We start from the raw sequence: 14,231 nt of genomic DNA, 5'->3' as shown, positions 1-14,231 counted from the left end.
TAGTAGTAGTAGTAGTAGTAGTAGTAGTAGTAGTAGTAGTAGTAGTAGTAGCAGTAGCAGTAGTAGTAGTAATAATAGTAATAGTAGTAGTAGTAATAGTAGTACTAGTAATAGTTGTTGCTGTTGTTTTGTTTTCTTTTTTGTTATTGTTAAGTCATTTCTGAGTCTTAATGATCCCATTTGAGGTTTTCTTGGCAAAGATACTAGAGTGATTTGCCATTTCCTTCCCCAGCTCATTTGTTACAGATGAGGAAACTGAGGCAAGCAGGATTAAGTGTGACTTGCCCAGGGCCATGTAGCTAGTAAGTGTCTTAAGTCCAGATTTGAACTCAGAAAGATCCAGACCTTGCACTCTACCCAGTGCTCCACCTTGTATCTCCCCCCAAAAAAAAATTATGTTGTATTCCTTGTGTACATAGTTATATGTGTATATGTTGACTTTCTTGATAGAACATAACGTTGTTTGAGAGCAGGGAAACTTTCATCTTTGTCTTTGTCTCTCTAACCTTCGTAGCCATGTAGCAGGTGATTAATAAATGCTTGTTGGATGACTGACGAGTCCCTTTAAGGTAGTGACTGTTTTGTTGTTGTTATTTTTAATCCCTCAGAGTTTTGCATACAACAGACATTTAATATTTGTTGAACTGAATTGAAACCAAATTGTTGGAATGTCACTGAGGGGGCTCATCACTGTGCTGTGGATAGGGCACAGACACTGCTGTCTGAGGAGCCTGGGTTCAAATCCTACCTTGAGACTTAATAGTTTTGTGGCCTTGGGCTAGATTTCAGTTTCTTCTGTAAAATGAAGATCATGTACCAAGTGAGCTCTAAAAGTCCAACCAACTCTAAACCTCCCCCCCCATACAATAACAACAGGCATGTATTAAGTGCTTGCTGTTTGCCCACAACTGCACTTGGTTCTGGGGATATTTAAATAAGACACAGAATCTTTCTTCACAGAGCAGACAGTCTGGTGATCAATATCAATGTATATCATGTTGATATATACTATTAATATATCAACACATAGTGATCAATACCAACATATACTATTGATATATCAATACTTAGTGACTAATGTATACCATTGATATATCAGTATATAGTGGTTAGTATCTGGGGTCTGGGGTCAGAGGTTGTTGTTCAGTCATGTGGGGACTGTCCGTGACCCCCTTGGGGTTTTCTCAGCAGAAATACTGGAGTGGTTTGCCATTGCCTTCTCCAGTTCATTTTACAGACGAGGAAACTGAGGCAAACAGGATGAAGTGACTTGCCTGGGATTCAATTTCCTCACCTGTAAAAAATAATAATAATAATTAATAAAATGTTGAGGGTTTGAACTAACCAAACTCTCAATCTTTGATACTCTAATTCTTGTTAAGGTGCCAGTTGCACTAGGGGTCCTTTCCGACCCTGAGATTCTGTGATCCTACATGGGAGGCCCTCACTGGCACGGGGACCACCTTCCTGGTCACCCTGCCAAGGGGGAGTGGTTTTCTTTCCCCTTGAATCATGGCATCCTGCACCTCCACTGTTACCCATAAAGCCTCTCAGCATATAAAGAGCTTGATTCACTGGGGTTCCCAGATCAGCAGTGGGAAGGGAAGTGATTTACCCTGGGAACCTCCCTGTCCCAACAGTAAATCACTTCGAGCGTATGGGGCTCCATCATTTGCATGCCCCCCAATTCTAGTCCCTCCCATTTCCAATCAACGCCATCCATCCAGGCTGCCTGCTTAGTTCTCAGATGAAAATGAGTCCAAGGACTCCATTCTTCTCCACTCTCACCCACCCCCTCAAAAATGAAAAGGTGGGGAGAAGGAGAGCAAGTGAATCGGCTGTACAAAAGCCAGCCTCTGCAGGCTAGGCTCAGGAAAGTCTTCTTCCTCTCTTGCCCTAAGTGCCTCTCTCCCTGAGCTTCAGGCAGGAGCGTAGGACACAGCCCCTCTGTCAATCGGGCGCCACCCACTCTGGATTTAACAGAGCCTCGGCATAATAGGCCAAAGAAGGGGGCCCAGGCTGGGTCCATTTGCAGCAGCGAGGACCTCGGCAGGGGGGCTGCTCATTTGCAAGAGCCTCCGCACCCCCGGCGCTGGGTACAAAAGTGGCCGGCAGAGCTTAAGTTATAGACCCCAACCGGCTTTGCGCTGGCTGTCGTGGGGGGAAAAAGTGAGGCTCCATCTGCCTGAGACACTCCCAGGGCTGAAGGCAGCACACCCACCCTGCTCTTGCCATGGCAGCTGCCCACGCAGGAGAGATTACAAAAGCGGGAGACAACGGTGCAATGTGCCGGGAGCGGGAGGCATTCCCCTGTCGTGGGCCTGGCTCAGCTCAGCCCCACTGAAGGCGAATGGCACCCTCTGACACTGCAAGGCAGTTTCCAGGATGCCCAGCAAGCCCCTGGGCTAACCAAGAGAACTTGGAACCGAAAAGCTAGCGCTTCTCACAGAAACCCCTCGCGTGTTGCCGGTAGACCCCCAGAGCTTGTGGGAAATCACAGCCCTGCCCTCCTATCCTCCCTATCGCTAGCGCTGGAATGACTGGAAGAGCTTCTCCTCGGCTGAGCTAAATATAGGAGGCACCAAACCGTGTGCTGATCAGGTCCCTGGTAGGGATTGGTGCAAGGCTGGCAGGCATTGCCAAGGCAGAGAAGAACACCAAGGTTGGCTGTCTGGGGCTTCACCACAGAAGGCAGTCATGATGCTGAGAGGCTGGGGGTGGGGGGGGGGGGGGGGGGGGGGGGGGGGGGGGGAGGGTGGCCTGATCTACAAGCACCAGATTTCAGCTAAGGTTCATCCACTTCCAAGCACCCTCTCCACCCCCCACCCCCACCCCCAAAAAGCCCATCACTAAAACTTTAGCCAAGGATCACTGAGAACAGTCTCTTCCTTCCTTGGCGAAGGAGGGGAGGGAGAACCATCCTATTCTCTCAGGAAGCTATTGGCACTAAGACTTCCTCCTTTCCACCCCTAAGCCTCAAGAACATCTGAACCCCATGGAAAAGACTAGACAGAGAAAATCGGGCTGCTTGAGTCAGAACAATTGTACTGTAAACTGTACTGTTTCAGGGACAGGTCCTTCACTCCAGGTAAAAAGGGAACAGCAGCTTTAACACCAGCATTCACCTCCCCTCTGCACACTATGGGGAGGTAGGAATGGGGGGGGGGGGCAGAGAGAGTGGTGAAATAAAGAAAAATTTGTCCAAAGCCAAATAGAAATCTCTTCTGCTTATTAGCAAGCAGATGGGAGAATCAGCCCTGTTAAACTGTGGTGCCTCAGTGAGCTAGTCTGAGCTATAGATGGATGCTGAGAAACATCTGAGAGAGAAGACTCTCTCCTAGTTGGAGGAGGGAAACAAAATCTCCATCACTTAAGGGCAGCACTGGAGGTAAAAAGATGTACTTTTCCCCTGCATGTTTATCATGTCACATCGAAATAAAGATTTTGATTTCAGCCTCTGAAGTAAGCACACCAAATTCAGTACAAAAGTTAGAGATATATCTGTAGATATATATATATATATATTTATTTACATGCATATTTCTGTTTGCTTTCTACATGTTTGGGGGATTTTTTTCCCTCATCTATAAATGGGGTGAGGATTTCTAAGCTTAAGACCAACTCCCTATTCTCTTCTCCCAGGTGATGACAAAGGTGTCCCTGGAGAAAGGGAGAGAATCAGGCTCTGAAAATTCACATGAATCCCCCGAAAAGAAGCGTCCCCAAGCCATCTGTGCTTTGAGGTTTTCTTTCTTATGAAAGTAGGAGGGTGGGGGAGGGTGTAGGAGGAATGGGGGGGGTATGATGGCATTTTGGGATAAGCTGTCTCCAAATTCAACCTGCTAAATAACTCCCCAAAGGTGGGGCACACTCTAAAGAGGAAAAAAATCAGTCCCCAAAGCAGAGGTGGGGGGGGGGGAGTCTAATCTGTCTTCACCCAGAGCTGGCAACTGCTCAGATTGGTTCGTTGCCCCCAGCAAAGCCAGCTCTCTAAGTGACTAAGGGAATTTTCCCATTAGGACTATTATCGTCATTAAAAGCAGATACAGAATCATCTTTGCCTTCTATCTTCCCTGTGGGCTGCAGTCTCTTTCTGGGGATGGGGGTTTGGATTTGCAGACTAAAATCACCTCTATCCCAGTCAGGAGAAATGTGGGTCAGAAGCTACCTTGCGAATATAAATGGGGGGGGGGGGGACAGAAGGGGATCGTGTTTGGGAATTATAATAAAACAGGGGAAAGGATAGCATTTCGAGACTGTTTTGCACGCAGGTCAGCTGGAAGCCCCTCTGAGCTGAGGGGGTGTGGAGATCCAAACAGACACACAGGAGTAGAGAAGGTGAGGTCAGGGCAGGAGTGAACCAGGAGCCTGTATGCCCTTTACCTCAGGCCCTAAGTCCTTGTTTCTCCCTTTCACCCCCAGCCCAAATCTCTAGGGAAAGTCCTCAAGGGGAGTGAGCCCGGTGGCAGGGCCAATACAGAGAGATAAGGAGAGACGCTGCTGCCCCCCACTGCTCGAAACATCCAGTCATCTCTTCATCTATCCATCTCTGCCCTGGGCTCCTCCTGTTGCCTCCTGGGCCGATGGCTTTTTCTGACGGAGTCTATGACCTGCTTGGCCTGAAACCCTCGTGGGGGGATGGGGGGGGGGGGTCCAAAGAGGGAGGAAGGCGGGTGAAACCAGAAAGAGAGAGAGAAAGAAAAGGGTCTCCCAGACCTCCCCTTTCCTCATACCCTACCCCCCCACCCCCTTTTCGCACTAATGGCTTTGGAGGATATAGGGACAGACCGCGCGAGTGGAGGTCGGTTGGGCTATGGGGATACTGACCGAAGTTCATCCCCACCCTCCGCACTCCAGGCACACAGCGATTCTGGAGCTGCCTTGCCATACTCCCCCTCCATCGCACCAAGTAAAGGAGGTTCGCAGTTGCTGGGGGAGAAGGGCCGAATTTGTTTTCTCCTCAAAATGAGGGGGGCCAGCTTCCTTCGAATAAGACGAACATTCGCTTGGGGGAGGGAAAGGCGGAACGCAGCGGGACCTAAATGAGTAGGTCTCCTAGGACCGGAGCTGGAATAGGGTGTGAATAAGGGGAGACCCGCGGGGTGGGGGGGAGGGTGGGCTCCAGCTTCTCCACGGGATGGAACTTTGTGCGCCACGAGGGGCGCGGGGCAGACACTCCCCGCACACACATACTTACACGCGCGCGCCTGTACACACATACCCACACACACACAGCCAACTCCAACACCCCCTCTCCTGCCCACAAGCTCCCAGCCTTGGGCCACCTTTACCTGGGCACCAGAGCGTGGCGAGCGCCAGCAGGAGCCGGAGCAGGTTCGGGAGCGCCAGCAGGGCCGGGGAAGGCATGGTCCTCAGAGCGTGGGGCTGCCCGGGGGCGGCCGGAGTGGCAGGTCAGTGGCCGGCTGGACCCCCGGCCGACGCGGTGACGACTGGGGCAGCCTCAGAGCGGGGGATGTTCATCTCATCTAGCATCACCGGGGGTGCGAGGTGGGGGAAGCTGCGCGGGTCGCGGAGGAGGCGGGAGCCCCGGGCGCCCCTGCCGCGCGCCCCTTGCCGGAGCCCACGGCGGCTCGCCCAGGCACAGTGACCGTCCCCAGGCGGTTAGCGAGCCCCAGCGGGCATGGCTGCGCGCTCCCTCGGCGGCGGCGGCTCCTCCCCAGACGCAGCAGCAGCGAGGGGGGCGAGGGTGGCAAGGGTGGCGAGGGTGGCGAGGGTGGCGGCGGCGGCGGCGGTGGCAGCCCCGACTCGGGCTCCGGCTCCGGCTCGGAGCTCTGAGCTCAGCGCCCCGCGCCCCCGGCTCCTCCCCGGCACTTCGGAGTTGGTGCGCGGCGGCCAGAGCCCAAGCGGAGCCCGCCCGCCGGCGTCCCTGCGCCCGTCCCACGCCGTCCCATCCCGGCCCGATTGCGCCGAGCTCCGCACAGCCACAACCACAGCCACCGCCGCCGCCGCCGTTCTGGCGGCCAGAGCAGCCAGCCACCCCGAGCGGCCGGGGGAGGGGGGAAGGGAGGGAAGATGAGAGAGGGGAGGAGGGAGGGGGAGGAGGAGAGGGGAGGGGCCGCGGAGAAGAGAGGAGGGACCGGACCTAGCCCAGCCCTGCCTAGCCCGGCTCCGCGGGGGGCGGAGCTCCAGGAGCCATCCCGAGGGCCGCCCCGGCGTCCCTCTCTCACTTCCTAGCTTGCCCCCGGGAGGGATAGGGAGTGGAGGCTGAAAGTTCCCGAAGGGTGCCTAGCAAATGTGAACAGCCGGCCCTCTGCGCCCCAGAGCAGTGCCAGGAGCAGCTCTCCCCCACCATCCCCACTGTCCCTACTCTCAGTCTGGGAATCTGGGATACAGTGACCCAGAAGGCCTCAGTTTATGGCTGGAGACCCCCTCCACTTGGGCTTGAGGCAGGACCTAGCAAAGACGTATTCTGCCTTCCCCAGGCCCCCCTCACCCAATAGCGCTCCCAGAAATGAGAGTGAGGAGCACAGGACTCTGCTCTGCCCATGGGCAGAGGGCTCTTAGAGGTATATCTAGATTCAATTTGGACTGTGGGAGGCTGCCCTTGACCAGGTTGTGGAATAGAGGAGGGCTGACTCAGGCCGGTCAGATTACCTACCACACAAACCTCTCCTCTACTTTGAAAACCCATTCTTGCACGGGGAAGGAACTCTTAGACAAGCCAGTGGTTTTTATTGGTAGGGGCCATCAGCCCCAAACTACAAGAACATGCCCTGAGTTTGCCTTCTCCCACCCTTTAAAGAGTCAGCTTTAGGCCAGTTTAGCCAATTTTTGCCAGTACTCCTGATTTCTCCCTTCCCTTGCCGGCCTTGAAAGCATTGTTAGACACAAAAAGCCAATCCAGGTCTGGGTCAAAAGGGACAGCAATTGGACTAGAGTCGAAAGATCTAGATTGAGTCGATTTAGGCATCCTTCCCTGCAGGACCCAAGTAGCCAAGGAGTACATAGATAGCCCTGTCTTGACTCCCCACTAACTTTAGAAAAGGCAGGCTGGGCTGACGTGGGGAGTCTCAGACCACCAAGGCAGACCAAGTCCCATTGCTGAAACTACCTAGCAGCTTGACCTTGGACAATCATTTCCCTTCTCTGGGATGCTATTCTGCCCCCTGTAACATGAGAACTTGGAGTTAGATGAGCTATGAATTTCCTTCTAGTTATGATTTTCCTTTTATTCTACCATCCTTTCAGCCCAGGGTCCTATCCCTTCCTCTCCCTGAATCTCAGTTTCCCTATTTGTACAGTAAGCTAGGCAATAGGATACAATGTACCACAGTTGAAGTCAGGAAGACATGTGTTTGAATACTGCCTCAAATGCAATAGACCACGTGCCTCAGTTCCTCAGCTATAAAATGACATCGCTGAGCTTTTGTTGTGTCCAACTCTTTATAACCCTCTTTGGGGTTTTCTTGGTAAACAGAGTGATTCACCATTTCCTTCTCCAGCTCATTTTGCAGATGAGGAAACTAAAGCAAGTGGGGCTAAGTGACTTGCCCAAGGTCATACAGTCAGTGCCTAAGGCCAGATTTTATATTTTCTTGGCAAAGAAATATAAACTGGTGAACTAGCACAGTTCACCATTTCCTTCTCCAGTTCATTTTCCAGATGAGGAAACTGAGGCAAACAGGCTTAAGTGACTTGCCTAGGGTCATGCAGCTAATAAGTGTCTGAGGTCAGATTTTAGCTTAGGATGATGACTTTTCCTGGGCTAAATGGTCTCTAAGGGCCCTTCCAGCTCTAGCTGGGTCTAGGATATCAGACTAAGGTGATCTCATCCTTTTTAGCTTTGACATCCTAAATCATTTAACTGTGCCTCAGTTTCCTCTCTGAAAAACAGGTGTGATAATCTTTGACATACACCCCCCCCCCAACCCTGCTTCCCAGGGCTGTTGTGACAGGTCAGAAAGCCCTCCTTTGAAATCATGAAGCTCACACATAAAAAGCATCCATTGTTACCGGATCTCCCTCCCTTCACCAGCTACTTTCTATCCTGAAGAGCATTGTCTCACCTCCTCCCAGCTGGGGGCTGAGGCTGAGAGGAAACCAGAAGGGGGACCCACGCACCTGGTTCATTAGTCCAGACAGAAGCTCATTAGCTGGAACAGACACATAAAAAGAGGCAGTTCCCAGATCCTTTTTCCCCCATATACATAATAATAATAAAAGCCAAGGAGAACAGTGCCTCAGCCACAGGTAGATTTGTACGGAGGCCCTTAATTATGAGAAATGTGGGGATTGTCCAGGCTTCAGCTCGCTGCTAATGAGGTTCTCCTCTCAGCCCAGCCCAGCCTTGTGCAAAACACCTCTTTTTTTTTTTTTGTCTCTGATGAAAATTGGCCCGATTCTTGCCTACACCGTCACAACTGCAGCAGCTTACGTGTCACAAATGGGCTTGCAAAGCTGGAAGAGATGGTGATGAAGGGGGGAAAGGGGTGTGGAACGAGAGGGGATGGGAGCCAAGGCTTTGGAGTTTCTCCACTGTTAGAAATGGACATGCTCTCCTCCACCCTGGCCCTGCCCCCAGAGGTGGCAGAAATTGGATCATCTGTGCTCCAAGGGCAATCAGGCTTAAGAATGAACAAAGAATATGAAGAAGGGGTGAGATTTCAAAGATACCACTTGGCTTTGGGCAGATCTGAGTTCTAATCTTGCTGCAGACATTGTTGTATGATGTGACCCCGAGCAAACTTTGGGCTTCAGTCTTATCTTAAATGTTAAGGGGCCAGACTTGATGGCATCTGAAGGTCTTCCAGTTCCATCCCCGGAATTAAAGGGTTGGTCCAGGCGTGGGGAACCTTTGGCCTCGAGGTTACACGCTGTCTAGGTCCTCAAGTGTAGCCCTTTGAATCCAAACTTCACAGAAAAAAATCCCCTTCATAAAAGAATTTGTTCTGCAAAGCTTGGGGCAACCATTGGTCTATAATCAGGGCTTACAATGGGGGAGGAATTTATAGAATCACAGATTTCAAACTAGGACTTTAGAGACCACCAAGTCCAACCCTTTCATTTTGACAAGTAGCTAAGTGATTTGCCAATGCTCACACAAGTAAGAAGTGTCTGAAGCAGAATTCGAACTCAGATCTTCCTAACTCCAAGTTCTTCACTGGCTCTCATCTTAAGTCTGCAGGTGGGTTTCCTTCTGTTGCCAGAACAAGGATCAGTATGAGGTTATGGGTCCAGTACGGGCATTGGGCTCAGAAGAGTAGCCATGCCCACTGCAATGCCAGCAAGGACAGCTGTGAGTGGTAGTGAGAAGGGGATTCTAAAGGCTTAAATTCCCAAGAGGCCAGACGGCCAAATCTGGATCACTCTTGTCTCTATAGTTCCAGCACTTAACACAGCATGTCTAACTAGCACAGGGTGTCTAACAAATGCTTGTTGAATAGATGAATGAGTGAAAATACCAATCGCTGGCATCTGTGTAGCTTTTTAAAGTTCACATAACCTTTACATGTGGGATCTCCTTTGATCCTCACAACTACCAGGTTAAGTAGGGGCTAGTATCCCTATCTTAAAGCTGAGGAAACTGGGCCTGAGAAAAGTGAGATGGTTTGCCTAGAGTTACAAAGCTGGTAAGTGCCTGAAAGAAGATGTGAATTCAGATCTTCCTGACTCCCAAGTCTAGTGTCTTATCTTCTGTAGAGATGGAAGGAAGGAAGGAAGGAAGGAAGGAAGGAAGGAAGGAAGGAAGGAAGGGAGGGAGGAAGGGAGGGAGGGAAGAAGGGAAGAAGGGAGGGAGGGAGGGAAGAAGGGAGGAAGGACCTCTTTAGCAAATGAAAAAGGCTCTCAATAAAATCGAAGTCCATTTTCTCACTACAGTACTTCAGAAGATCCCCACAACTCCATCGGCAGATCTGCATCCGTCCATGTCTCAGTAAACACTTCCCATTACTTACCACCAAAAAGTTCATCCTCTGGTCACCAGCCTCCCTGGAACAGCACTAGGCTTGCGCACAGCTGACCAACATAGCAGCCTTCTCCCTCGGCCTGGACTAAGCAGCGACACACAGGACAGAACACTGGGTCTGGGGCCAGCAGCCCTGGCTTCACATCTCACCTCTGTTACTTACTATCTATGTGACCTTGACAAGTCAGCTGCCCTCTGAGCCTCAGATTCCTCATCTGTAAAATGAAGTTGGACTCAATGACCCTTAAGGTCCCTTTTAGCCCAAATTGATCCAATTCCATTTAGCAGGCATTTATCAAGGGCCTACTATAACAGCAAGTCACTTAAGCTGTCTGCCTCAGTTTCCTCATCTATAAAGTGGGCTTGAGAGGGAAATGGCAAACCCCTCCAGTATCTTTGCCAAGAAAACTTCAAATGGGGCCACAAAGAGTCAGACACGATTGAAATGACTGAACAACAACAAAAATAAAGATGCTGGTGACTAGACCAGGTTCCAGATATTCAAAAAATGAACTAGCTCCTGCCCTCATACAGCCTATATTCTCATGGGAGGCAGGGGGACATATGTACAGAGGTCAACAAATTCAAAACATACACGAAATAGCTGTGACTTCCAGGGATCCCAGCTTAGTAGGCCTTGCCTCCAAGGGTCATCTTCACACTACGAGGAAGCCTCAGATGAGGTTATCAGAGACACCCAGAACTGATACAGGGTGTGGAGAGGACACCTTGGTCTTTCCCAGCCTCTAGCTCTGGAACACACAGAGGCCCCCTTGCTCCCAAACCTAAAATTCTATTCAGTTCAATCCCCTGAAAACAAATCCGTCAAAGCACTCCAAGATCCAGCCCCAACCAGCTTTATCTCTCTCTTTTCAATCCCTTGCCTTTTCCCACTCTCCAACTAAGCAGGACAACTCAGCATCTCCCCTAAATGCCCAGTGTCCCCACAGCTTGGGACATTTGTTCATGTTATTCCTTCCTCCCGGATACTCTCCACACAATGAAACCTTCCCTGCCCTTCAATACTTGGCTCAAATATTCCCTCTCCAGAGAGGTTTCTCTGAACCAGCCAGAAACAATCTTCCCTCATCTACTAAAGAGATCTTTCCTTTCTCTCTCTCTCTCTCTCTCTCTCTCTCTCTCTCTCTCTCCCTTGCTTCCTTCTTCCCTTCTCTCCCTCCCTTCTTTCCTTCCTTCCTTTCACTCATTTACCATATTCTAATATTACTATAAATACCTATTTCCTCTAGACTATAAACTCCCTGGGGGCAGGGCCCAGTCTTATATAAACTTTGTATCTTCCTCCCCACCTAGATTCATACCTAGCACAGGATTCTGTCCCATAGATTCTCAGTAAATGTTTATTGAATGGATAGATCAATAGATCAATAAACACTTATTAAGTGCCTTTTACGTGTCAAGCACTGTGCTAAGTGCAGAAAATGGAAAAAAAAAAAGGTAAAAAGTCCCTGCCCTCAAGGAGCTTACAGTCTAATGGTGGAAAGAATGTGAAAGCAAATATATACAAAGCAAGTCACCTACAGGATAAATAAGAAAGGATCAGTAGAGGAAAAGCCCTGGGATTAAGAGGGGTTGGGGAAGGCTTCCTGCAGAAGGTGGGATTTTAGTTAGGATTTAAAAGGAAGCCCGGGAAGTCAGTAGTCACAGTGGAAGAGGGAAAACATTCCAGGCATGGGAGGCAACTAGGGAGAATCGGAGTCGAGATCTGGGGCATGATTCCAACAGCCAGAAGGGCAGGGTCACTAGGTAGAAAAGTACACATTGGGGAACAAGGTGTGAGAAAACTGGAAAGGTAGAGGGGACGAGGTTGTGAGTTGTCAAACTGAGCATTTTGTACTTTCTCCTGGCTGCACTAGGGAGTTACTGGAGTTTACCGAGTAGGGGACAAATGGATAGATGGATGTCTGCATGCATGAATGAGTGAGTGAATGAATGAATGAATGAATGAATGAATGAATGAATGAATGAATGAATGAATGAAACAGTACTTAATATTGCAAGGTCTTGTGCTAGATGCTTTGCAGGATACTAAGATTTCTCTTCTCTCCTGCAGCTCTTCCAAATTCCCTATCCCTCCAGTTAAATGACCCAAGTACCACCTTCCCACACAAGGTGATGCCCCAAACTCACTCCTGCATGCTCAATTTGATTTGTGTTTTAAAAGTTTCTTTAACAGAGGCAGCTAGGTGGCTCAGTAGATAGAGCACTGGCCCTGGAATCAGGAGGACCTGAATTCAAATTCCGCCTCACACACTTAACACTGTGTGACCTTGGGCAAGTCACTTGACCCCAATTGCCCTGCCTTCCCCCCCTCCAAAAAAAAGACCCAAAAAGACCCAGTGAACTTAGAACCAAAAGGGCTAGTTTTGACTGGGATACATATATGGATTAGACCCCAGAAAGTTTGGGCCCCAATACTAATGCCCTCTTTGCAAATCCCAAAGCACTGTGGAGGTGTTACTTTGGGAGAGGTTGCAGAGAGGGAGGGGAGCACAGAAAAGACTCCTGGCGTGTTAACTCCCTCTACCAATCCAAGATGGCAGCCACTCTGCCACTGTCTTTGAGAGTTAGTTGCCTGGGACTTCTCTGAAAGGATCTCAAAAACAGCCAGAAGGAGGTTTTCCATTCAAGTCTTCTCTGCTCCAAAGCAAGCCCTCTATCCTTTCCAAATTGACATCGATTCATTTTTTCCTTCTAAAATCTGTCAGCCTTGTTCTTCCCCTGTGCCCTCCTGGACTCACCCACTCGTGCCCAAGACTCAGTGGCAAGAGTGCCAGCACTCAAAGTTCTTGACTCGGTTTCCTCCCTTTGTACAAACAGCTTGTCCATCTTCACTAAGAAGCAATGAGAGGGGGATAAGAATAACCACATTTGAATAACGAGCTAAAGTTGACAAAAATCACTTTGCAGACATTTTCTGACCTGATGCTCACAGCAACCCCAGAGGTAACGGTGTTCAGTCCTGTCCAACTCTTCATGACCCCTTTTGGGATTTTCTTATCAAAGATACCGGAGGGGGTAGCCATTTCCTTCTCTATTCCATTTTACAGATAAGGAAACTGAGGCAAACAGGGTTACGTGACTTGCCCAGGTGACACTTACAGCTAGTAAGTGTCTGAGGACAGATTTAAACTCAGGAAGATGAGTCTTCCCAACTCTGGGCCCAGAACTCTATGCACTATGGTGCCACCTAGCTGACCTAAGAGGTCATTTAAAAAGCATTATTATCCCCATTTCCCAGATGAGGGAACTGAGGCAAACAGATGAGGTTGAGTGAATTGCATAGTGACAGAGTATTGGACCCAGAGCCTGGAAGACCTGAATTCAAAGACAGCCACAGATGTGTACTGGCTCCGTGACCCTCGTTAAGTTATTTAACCAATCTGCCTCGGTTTCCTCATCTGTAAAATGGGGGTCATAATAGCACCTCCCTCCCAGAGTTGTTGTGTGTATCAAATGAGGGAATAATTGTAAAGCACTTAGCACAATTCCTAGCGCATAGTAGGTGCCACATAAATGCTTATTATTGCCTTCTCTTCCTTTCCCCATTTGGAGGCTGAGGACCTGGGTTCCAATCCTGGTTCTATGGCACTTTCTACTTGGATTACTTGAGCAAGTCATTTCATCCCTCTCAGCCTTGGTTTCCTCATTTGTAAAATGAGACAATCAGACTAAATTACCTTTAATGGCCCTTCCAGCTCTAAATCTATGTTCCTTTTGTATTTTATTCATCATAGAGTCAGTGGGGTATAGCAGATAGAATACTGGGCTTAGAGTCAGGAAGACTTGTATTCAAATACTTCCCCTAACACTAACTAGCTATGTGACCTTGGTGTGACCTAAACTGTGTACTTTAATTCTCTTTATTTGTATCTTATTCAGCACACAGCACAGTTCTTGGCATATAGTAGGTGTCTGATAAATGCTTATTGACTTACTCATCAATTTCCTCAACAAACATTCATTCAGCATTCATGACTCTACTCATCCCCCTTCTAGGATACTTATGCACCTTGGGGTTGATTTATGCCCCCTTCAAGCTATCTATCCCCCTTCTAGACACTCCTCCCTTTCTAGACTGCTTATTCCCTTCCTAGATTGTGCATGCACCTTCTAGAGAATAACTTAAGACATTTTTAGACTATTTTCTCCCCTTCTAGACTACCCTCTTTCTAAATTCCTTACTCTTCTAGACCACTCATCCCTCTGCTAGATGTCTCATGATCCTTTTAGACTACCCATCCCTCTTCTAGATGTCTCATGAGCCTTTTAGACTACCCATCCC

Source organism: Petaurus breviceps, unplaced genomic scaffold (assembly GCF_028583685.1).
Source record: "Petaurus breviceps papuanus isolate PSGF00001 unplaced genomic scaffold, PetGlider_PUasm1.0 101, whole genome shotgun sequence".
Lineage (NCBI taxonomy): Eukaryota > Metazoa > Chordata > Mammalia > Diprotodontia > Petauridae > Petaurus > Petaurus breviceps.
Note: the sequence above shows the minus strand (reverse complement) of the source record.